The sequence below is a fragment of the Anomaloglossus baeobatrachus genome, chromosome 6 (genome assembly GCF_048569485.1).
Source record: "Anomaloglossus baeobatrachus isolate aAnoBae1 chromosome 6, aAnoBae1.hap1, whole genome shotgun sequence".
Lineage (NCBI taxonomy): Eukaryota > Metazoa > Chordata > Amphibia > Anura > Aromobatidae > Anomaloglossus > Anomaloglossus baeobatrachus.
The window spans coordinates 18,144,847-18,154,627 of NC_134358.1; the positions used below are offsets into that span (position 1 = coordinate 18,144,847).

At 54.9% G+C, this 9,781-nt stretch overlaps 1 non-coding gene across 1 annotated transcript; it reads right to left on the bottom strand.

The window, feature by feature from the left end:
- Positions 1–823: 823 nt before the first annotated feature.
- Positions 824–910, bottom strand: TRNASTOP-UCA (transfer RNA opal suppressor (anticodon UCA)). Its single transcript has one exon. It is a non-coding gene; the product is annotated as a tRNA-Sec (tRNA).
- Between the last annotated feature and the right edge of the window lie 8,871 nt (positions 911–9,781).

Here is a 9,781-nt window from a genome sequence, read left to right on the forward strand (position 1 = left end):
TGTGGCTTCTTGTTCGTTGCACTATTTATGCACAAGCACTTTATTATTACTAATTTTATCGATTGTTAAATTAAAAGTTATATTTTAGTCCCTGCTATTCACACAGATTGCACAATACCCTGTGACAACCTGATAGGCCAGGGAGTCACATTTCCTCTGCTCGGCTCTGATCTCCTCTGCTCAGCTTCTGACTAGACAGCTCAGCTCCAGTCTCTGCTGCTCATCTCCTGTCTCCATTGCTTGGCTCCTCTCTCTACTGTTTGGTCCCTTTCACCACTCCTCAACTTCTGTTTCTTCTGCTTTGCTCCTCTTACCATTTATCTGCTCCTGTCCCCGCTTCTCGGCTTCTGTGTCTGCTGCACAGCTCCTGTCTCTGCTGCTCAGCTCCTCTTTCCGCTGCTTGGCTACTCTGCTTCTGTTTCTGATACTCGGTTCTTTTCTCTGCTCCTCGGCTCCTGTCTCTGTTCTTTGGATCCTGTCTCCGCTACTTTCCTTCTGATCTTCTGCAGCGGTGACTACTATCTCAGATGACGGCACAGTCATATCTCCTGCTGCAGGAGGATTGTGCCGTCTCCATACAGACAGCACCGGATCGGGGATCTTCTTCTTCTTCTTGCCGTTTCTGTGAACTGGTTATTACAACCTAAGACCCGGATCCAGCTCAATCCCACCCCTGGATCAGTCTGATGAAAAAACTACATTGTGCTACAGGAATCGACATTCGACCATGACTTACATTTTTCCCATTGCTCATAAAAAGTTAATTCTTGATATTCCGCCATAATGAAAGACTCTGCCCAAAATTTGAGAGACAGACACGGAGCGCCCAGAGGGTGGAATTGAGCCCCTCTGTCCCTAGACAGCTGCAGGTTTGAAGCCGGCACCCCAGACCACTGAGGATCATCTGGGCAGGAGATCTGCGATCACCGGATCCTATTTATGGACGACTCTGCAGTCACAAGTGAAGTTACGGAGATTATTAATATTTCATTATTTATTATTTAGGGAAATGTGAAAATCAATGTAAGAAATATCAGGAGATAATTGCTCTGAATCTCTGGCTCCGATCACGGCTGGATATCGCTGTGGAGCATTTCCATAGTATCTGCATATAACACAGCAGCAATGCATTGTGGGAGATGAGGGAGCACCGGAGCCTCTCACCTCCCCGGTGCCGGACTGACCCTGGAGCTCTGATCCGGATACAGATTACAGCTTTGTGACCTGTGAATTAAGTTTAGGAAATGTCGGAGTTAAAAGACTAGGAACTTATAATGTTCAAACTTGTAGCTGAACAAGCAACGTTGTAGTGTACAGCATGGAGGAGGAACAAAACAGCAGTCCAAGTCTCTCTCTTTTGCTTGCCCTGTCTCAATTTCTTGTGTTCACTCCTCTGCTCCTGTCTCTGCTGCTTTGCTTCTGTCTCCACTCTTTGGTTTCTATGTCCACTGCTCAGCTCCTTTCCTCGGTTCCTGTCTCTGCTGCTCTGCTCCTTTCTCCACTGCTCAGCTTCTCGTTCTTCTCTCAGCTCCTGTCTGAAAGTGGACGGCTCAATCCTCCTACAGCATCTGAGATAGTAGTCACTGACTACACTGCATGCTGCTCAGGAGCAAACTGACTGGTGAGAAATACCCAGCGTGCAGTCAGCAGAGACAGGAGCCGAGGAGCGGAGACATTAGCCGAGGAGCAGAGACAGGAACCGAGCAGTGGAAACAGGAGCCAAGGAGTGAAAACAGGAGCTGAGGAGCAGAGACAGCAGCCAAGGAGAAGAGACAGGAGCTGAGGAGCACAAACATGAGTAAAACAGTGAAGAAAGGAGCTGAGCAGCAGAGACCGGAGCAGCAGGAATTAGAGCTGAGTATCGAGGCCATGAGCAGAATAGCAGCAGTGTTAGGAGCCATGTGTGATGCCCCTGGATTATCAGGTTGTCACAGGGTACTGCACAAACTGCCCTTCTGTGCAGTTTTCCAAGTCCCTCTTGGTTCTGGGTCCCTATGTAAATGGTGTTGCCTCCAACAGCAAATCAAATCCTAGATACACCCTGCTCCACACCCACCAGGCACACCAGTGGACGGCTTGAGTGGAATAGAGTCGCCCACCTGGGGGTTAGGGAGGGGAGGTGAAAAGAGTGAGAGAGTGAGTGAGAGAGAGAGGAGGTCAGTAGCTGGGCTCCTAGAGAAGCAGTCTATGTTGCAGACGGTGGTCTGGGCCTAGAGGAGTCGGATCCCTAGTCGCAGAGGATTGTGGCAAGGTGCCTGGACCTGTTGAGGAGGACATCCGGCAGCCTAGCACTATCACCGGTCCGGGACCGAAGGCACGACGGGGTACACTTACCCTAGGTCGGGGAGTAGCTTCATGCAAGCCGACAATTCACCTGAGGAGAATGGAGCCTTTATGATCTGTTCCCACCCGCTCCAGAATCGGAGCATTAGCGCACCGAGGGGGATAGGACTTTCCAACCAAAACTGTCCAGAAAATCACAAGTGTGAGCCCTGAGAGCAAGCTCCCATACTTAGCTATAGTAGGGAGCAGGGCCCGGCAAGTTCCATACTACTGTGCCACCACGTTGAAGTTAAACTAAGTGCCAGGAGGTAGGTCACGGATCACCAGGCAGCACCATAGGGAACGGGACCCGGACGAGCTCCCCTCAGCGGCACCCAGAGAGTTGGTTTACCCAGTTGTCAGCGTCTGCTTATTAACTGAGTGAGTATGAGAGTGACCACGGCACCCCCTGACCGACTCCCGGGGCCTACCCCTACCCGTGGAGGGTTACAACACCTTGTTGCCCCACTTCATCACCCCGGATACTCCCAACGGCAGCGGCGGTACTCCCCAAATTACCGTACACCACGGGTGGAGTTACAAACTATATATCCATCCCCCTGTAAATACCCCCGTTCATTTGAGTGGCCGCATGACCCCGGGTCCGGAGACCCTCGAGCCACAGCGAACCTGGATCTAAGCAGCTCGGCTGCTTCCACGGGGGCGACACACATGCAGTTGAGACAGGAGCAAAGGAGCAGAGCAAAAAGCCAAGCAGTGGAGCCAGGAGGTGAGCAGTGATATCAGGAGTGGAAAAGTGGAGATATGAGTCAAGGAGTGGAGAGAGAAGTGGAGGCAAAAGCCAAGCAGCAGAGACAGGAATCAAAGAGTGGAGCTGAGCAGTGGACATAGGAGCAGAGACGTGGAGACAGGAGCCAGAGTAGAGACAAGAGCTGAACAGCAGAGCAAGAAGCAAAGCAGCAGCGTCAGGAATACACCAACGGAGGTAGGAGTGTGCCGCCCCCGTGCGAGCTGCTCGGATCCGCGTTCTCAGTGGCTCGAGGGTCTCCAGACCCGGGGGTCTTGCGGCCACTCAAGTGAAGGGGGGATATTTACAAGGGATATTATAGAGTTCGTGATGCAACCCGTTGTATGTGGTAATTGGCGTACCACCGCTGCAGTTGAAGAGAACCCGGGGGTGATGGAATGGGGCAGCCAGGTGTTAGAACCCTCCATGGGTAGGGGGGTTTCCCCGGGACTCGGTGGGTTGCGGGGGAATGGCGTTGGGTGCAAGGGGGGGGTCACTTTGGTACTCACTCAGTCCTTGGGATTTTCTGGAGCGTTTTGGATTGGAAAGTCCTATTCCCCTCGTTGCACTAGTGCCCCGATTTTGGAGTGGGTGGGAATGAATCTTGAAGGCTCCTTTCTCCGCGGGTAAATTATCGGGTTGCCTGGAGCTACTCCCCAACCTAGGGTCCACGTACCCCGTCGTGCCTCGGTCCCGGACCAGTGAGGGTGCAAGGCTGCTGGCTGTCCTCCTCGACAGATCCATGCCCCTTGCCATGATCCCCTGCGACCGGGGGTCCGACTCCTCTAGGCCCAGACCACCGTCTGCCACATATATTGTTTCCCAGGAGCCCCGCTCCCGACCTCTTCTCACTTTCACTCCACAGACTCCTCTCTCTTTTGACACTCCTCACCTCCCCTATCCAATCCCCCAGGTGGGAGACTCTATTCCACTCAAGCCCTCCACTGGTGTGTTTGGTGGGTGTGGTGCAGGGTGTCTCTAGGGTTTGATTAGCTGATGTAGGCAACACCATATGGTTAGGGAGGGACCCAAAACCAAGGAGGAGGTGGATATGACTCGCCCACCCCAGGGCTATGGGACACCCGGTGCCGGGCCGGACTAGTCCGGTGGTAGTCAGTGGTGGCTGGGCCCGGCTCCGTGGCCCTGGTGGGTGTCAGAGAGTATGTGGCTGATGACTTTAATGTTTGTGTTCGTGACGCCACCTGTGGTATGCGGCTACTAAGCCGCCGCTGCTGTGTGAGGCCTCCGGGATGATGTTATGGCAGCAATGGTAGTACTGCTCCCCACAGGTAGAGCAATGCCCGGGGCACAGTTGGTGCTTGTAAGTGTCTATGCAGATGGAATAACAGAGGCAACTCCAAGGGTGCAGTTCAAGTTCTTTACTCACAGTTCTTGTCACAGCTGTAGCAGAACCCTCAGACTGCTGGGACCACTGTCAGGGACCTCCGCCTTCTGGGTGATTCAGAGTGTGAAATCCGGTACCCTCCTCTTAGTGTCTCTTTCTCTGCTGTCTTCACTAGCCTTACCTTAGTTAAGATGGACTTGGCTTGGCCTCCATTACAGCCTCCAGGCTGGGGGGTCACCTGTCGGCTGATTACCCCTTTTCTGAAGGTCTGCTCTGGGTTCTGGCCCTGGGAGCTTACAACGTCCCTGGGCCTCGGTTTTTACTGTTTGGAGATTGTCTTTTCACTCCTCCAGTCTCTAGGGACCGTCCCCTGTCGCAGCTAATCACTCCACCGATGTCACTGTGGACCAGGCCACCGCAGCCTGCAACTACTCGTAGCGCCTCTGGGCCCTCGGCTTCGGTACCCAACAAGGACTGCTCGTGGTACCTACAGGACTACTCGCGGCCCTGCGACCCTTTTCTGTCTCTGCGTGGTGTCACCTGGACCTCTGGGTCCCAGGTTCTTCACCAGGAAGCGTCTCCTTCAGTTCCTCTGCTCCTGACTGACTTGGAGCCTTTCTTTCCTTCTTTCTTTCTTTCTTTCTTTTCCTCCTTGCCTGCCTCCAGCAGGCCTCCTCCTCCCTCCTTGCTCTCGTTCTTCTTCTCCAACTACATGCTGACTCCTCACTCTCTCACTCCCTGAGGTAAACTGAAACTAACTTGACCTTCCTTTCTCTATCTGCTCTCTGGTGGCTCCTCCCACCTCCCCAGTTGCTAAGCTACCAACCTATGGGAGCAGGGATGGGTCTTACAGCCCCTCTCAGCATGCAGCATGGGAGGGTTGCCTGCCACTTTCCCTGGTCCTGTGTGTCCCCAGCAATGGGTGTAGTGTGGATTTACCAGGGGACCGGAGTTCACTCTCTTCCTCTCCCAGAATGGGGCATCACACCGCAGATGGGGTGCAATGACCTGTGCCGACGGAAGCCTCAGGGGCGCCACACTCCCCCACAGAAAATCCCAGCACGTCCTCGGGCTGAAAAACAACAAAAACATGTGGAGAACTGCAAAACATTTTTGGTATGCAATAACATAAACTGTAAAACATTTCTTCCCTTTATGGGAGGCACAAGTAAGTAAACGTTGCAAACTTCTTATAAAGAAACTATGTGTGCACTTCCAGTCCATTGCACGGTTTGGGCACATCCCCCATAATTCTGGTAGGGGGCACAACAGGTGCAACTATATACATTTTCGGCTACAACAAGTCCAGTAGCCCGGCAGTTCGTTCTTTTTCAATCAAACACTAATGGGACAAATCAACCAGCCATTAAGTCCAATGGCCTGGTTACATAGGACACATAAACAACATACCAGCCACTAAGTCCAGTGGCCTGGTAGGACATAACACATACACTTCCACCGGGGCCCACATTCCAGTTCAGTGGCCCGGTACACATAGACATGGGGGTGACGTCTTCAAAAAGCATGAGGGACAGTACAGCAGGAAAGGGTGTCATCTTCGAAAAGAATGAGGGGCAGAACACAAGGGACTTCTTCAAAAAGAATGAGGGGCAGACAGGGGCTATATACAGTTCAGCTGCTTCTTACTTCTTTACATGTAGGGATTCTTCTCCGGCTCCCCACCTGGAAGCAGGTAGACAGCGGTCAGCACAATCTGCATCTGCTGGTCTTGGCGGGCCGCGCCTGGCATGGCGGCGGCCTGTATTGGAGTCCCTGCTGTGACCGATTCTTGACGGGCCGCACCTGGCGTGGCTGCGGCCTGGGCTTGGCGGGCCGCATCTGCGGCGTGGATTAACGTCGTCGGTGCGGCGGAATCTTGCTTGTCCGAGCGGGGCATCGATGCTGGGGCCCGAGCTGGACGGGCCGGGCTTGGCGTCGCTGCTGCGGTGTGGACGGGCGCCGCTCCGGCGGCGAAATCTTGGCGGGCCGCACCTGGCGTAGCTGCGGCCCGGATCGGCGTCGCCGTGCCGGGCGTCTCTCCAGGGACCGGTGGCATGGCAGCGGGGGTTGGGGCTCTCGCGCCGGCAGGGGCATTAAATGACTCACCCCTCAGCAGCATCTCCGGTGTTCTGGTGGTCGCTGTCTTGCTGCAGGGTGCTGGTATCGGAGCTGCGGTCGTGGCACGCGTGCCTGCAGGAGGACCGGGCAGGAACCCCACCTGGCAATCCGGGCTCCGCCGGCTGGGGGTGTCACTCTCTTTACCCGGCTCTGCAGCGGCTGCTGAATCTTCTCCGCTCTCCAGGACGCAGGACACAACCCGGTTCTGAGGTGCGTGTCCCGGCTCGGCCACTCCTCCTCTGGCCGCTCGTTGCTCGGCGTCCATCCTTTTAGCTTCTTCACGCGCCATCTTTTCTTCCTCCGCCTTCTATGGCGGGCACCGCTTCGCGCGCTTTTCTTGGACAAGGGGGTGGGGCTTCTCTTCGCGCCCTTTCTTCTTACACGCCCCCCTTCTTCCCGCTCTCAGCAACGCTAATGGCGGCGGTTTCTCAGTAAAGTACACAGTCTGTCACACGGTTCTCCAGGCGCACAGTACCCGGTCAAACCGGGCACGAAATCCTGTTCGTGACGCCAAGTTGACTCGCCCACCCCAGGGCTATGGGACACCCAGTGCCGGGCCGGACTAGTCCGGTGGTAGTCAGTGGTGGCTGGGCCCGGCTCCGTGGCCCTGGTGGGTGTCAGAGAGTATGTGGCTGATGACTTTAATGTTTGTGTTCGTGACGCCACCTGTGGTATGCGGCTACTAAGCCGCCGCTGCTGTGTGAGGCCTCCGGGATGATGTTATGGCAGCAATGGTAGTACTGCTCCCCACAGGTAGAGCAATGCCCGGGGCACAGTTGGTGCTTGTAAGTGTCTATGCAGATGGAATAACAGAGGCAACTCCAAGGGTGCAGTTCAAGTTCTTTACTCACAGTTCTTGTCACAGCTGTAGCAGAACCCTCAGACTGCTGGGACCACTGTCAGGGACCTCCGCCTTCTGGGTGATTCAGAGTGTGAAATCCGGTACCCTCCTCTTAGTGTCTCTTTCTCTGCTGTCTTCACTAGCCTTGCCTTAGTTAAGATGGACTTGGCTTGGCCTCCATTACAGCCTCCAGGCTGGGGGGTCACCTGTCGGCTGATTACCCCTTTTCTGAAGGTCTGCTCTGGGTTCTGGCCCTGGGAGCTTACAACGTCCCTGGGCCTCGGTTTTTACTGTTTGGAGATTGTCTTTTCACTCCTCCAGTCTCTAGGGACCGTCCCCTGTCGCAGCTAATCACTCCACCGATGTCACTGTGGACCAGGCCACCGCAGCCTGCAACTACTCGTAGCGCCTCTGGGCCCTCGGCTTCGGTACCCAACAAGGACTGCTCGTGGTACCTACAGGACTACCCGCGGCCCTGCGACCCTTTTCTGTCTCTGCGTGGTGTCACCTGGACCTCTGGGTCCCAGGTTCTTCACCAGGAAGCGTCTCCTTCAGTTCCTCTGCTCCTGACTGACTTGGAGCCTTTCTTTCCTTCTTTCTTTCTTTCTTTCTTTTCCTCCTTGCCTGCCTCCAGCAGGCCTCCTCCTCCCTCCTTGCTCTCGTTCTTCTTCTCCAACTACATGCTGACTCCTCACTCTCTCACTCCCTGAGGTAAACTGAAACTAACTTGACCTTCCTTTCTCTATCTGCTCTCTGGTGGCTCCTCCCACCTCCCCAGTTGCTAAGCTACCACCCTATGGGAGCAGGGATGGGTCTTACAGCCCCTCTCAGCATGCAGCATGGGAGGGTTGCCTGCCACTTTCCCTGGTCCTGTGTGTCCCCAGCAATGGGTGTAGTGTGGATTTACCAGGGGACCGGAGTTCACTCTCTTCCTCTCCCAGAATGGGGCATCACACCGCAGATGGGGTGCAATGACCTGTGGCGACGGAAGCCTCAGGGGCGCCACAGATACTGCACGGAAGGGCAGATTGTACAATACCCTGTGACGACCCGATAGTCCAGGGGCATCACAGGAGCAGAGCAGTGGAGACAGGAATTGAGGAGTTGAGATAAAAGCAGTGGAGCAGAGACAGTGACATGCCCACCAAGGTCGTGGGGCACTCAGAACCGGGCCGGTTCTGTTTGGGAGGTCACGGCGGCAAGTCCTGACTCCATGACCCTGGCGATGTTGTTTTAAATGAGTGAGGGATATTTACAGGGGATAAGTCGTGACGCCACCTGTGGAATTCGGCAATGTATGGCCGACGTTGCTGGATGGGACCACTGGGGCTCATGGTGATGCAGTAATGATGGTACAGCTCCCCACAGGTGTAGCTGGGCCCCAGTGCAGCCGTACGTAGGCTTTAGTAGATTAAGTGTTTAAATAGCGCAGGGCTGGCGGCGCAGACAATGAATCCAGGACACAGCGGGATGTAGTCATTAGCTCTTTTACGCGCAGTTGGTAGTTCCAGGTTATCACGGCCGCCGGTCAAACACCGCCCTTGGAGTGCTGAGTCCTGCGGTGACGGGATCCAGCTAATTCCCGGGTAATTTGGAGGCACCAGACCGGTGTCCCTTTCTGTATCCCTTTCCTGGTCATCTTCCTCCGCTGGCTTCGCCCTCCTGCCCTGCGCCTCACACACAGTGCCCTGAGCCGGTGTCTGTGGGCCTATCCCCTGGCCCTCTGTGGTCACCTTTTCATCGGATTCGTGTGTGGCTGCGGCTTCGGCACATAAAGATACCTCAGCCTACGGTTTGCTAGATGAGCCTGGTTGTTCTCCACTAGTCTAGGGGCCGGTTCTCCCCTTGCGGCCTAGTCCCTACACACCGGTGTGTCAGATGTGGATACGAGCGCCCCACGAGTGGATCTCTCACTGTCCGTGGCTCTGGGACCCCTTCTTCCTCACCTGCTTCCTTCTTGTCCTGGGACGAGCTCCACCGGCTCCAGTCCTCAGGACCTCTCTCTCCCCTCAATCGTTCTTTTTCCTCCATTCCGTGTCCTTCCTTGTTCCACCCACTACTTAAGCTCCACCTTCAGACAGGCTCAGGGGCTGCGTTCTCCCTTAGGAGCAATCTTGCCCTAACACTGGCCCGAAGTGGTGTGTGGACAACGGTCTGTGCCCCCTCCTTACCAATTTATGGGATACCACAACTCTGGCTGAGGTGCAGTACCTCTGTGGCGACTGAAGCCTCAGGGGTGCTACAACAGGAAGAGAGCAAGAAGTCAAACAGTGTATATAGGATTAGAGCAGTGGAGATAGGAGTCAAGGAGTGGAGAGAGAACCCAAGCAGCAGAGACAGAAACTGAGGAGCAGAGGAGTGGAGAGAGGAACCAAGAATCAGAGACAGAGACTTGGACTGCTCTTTT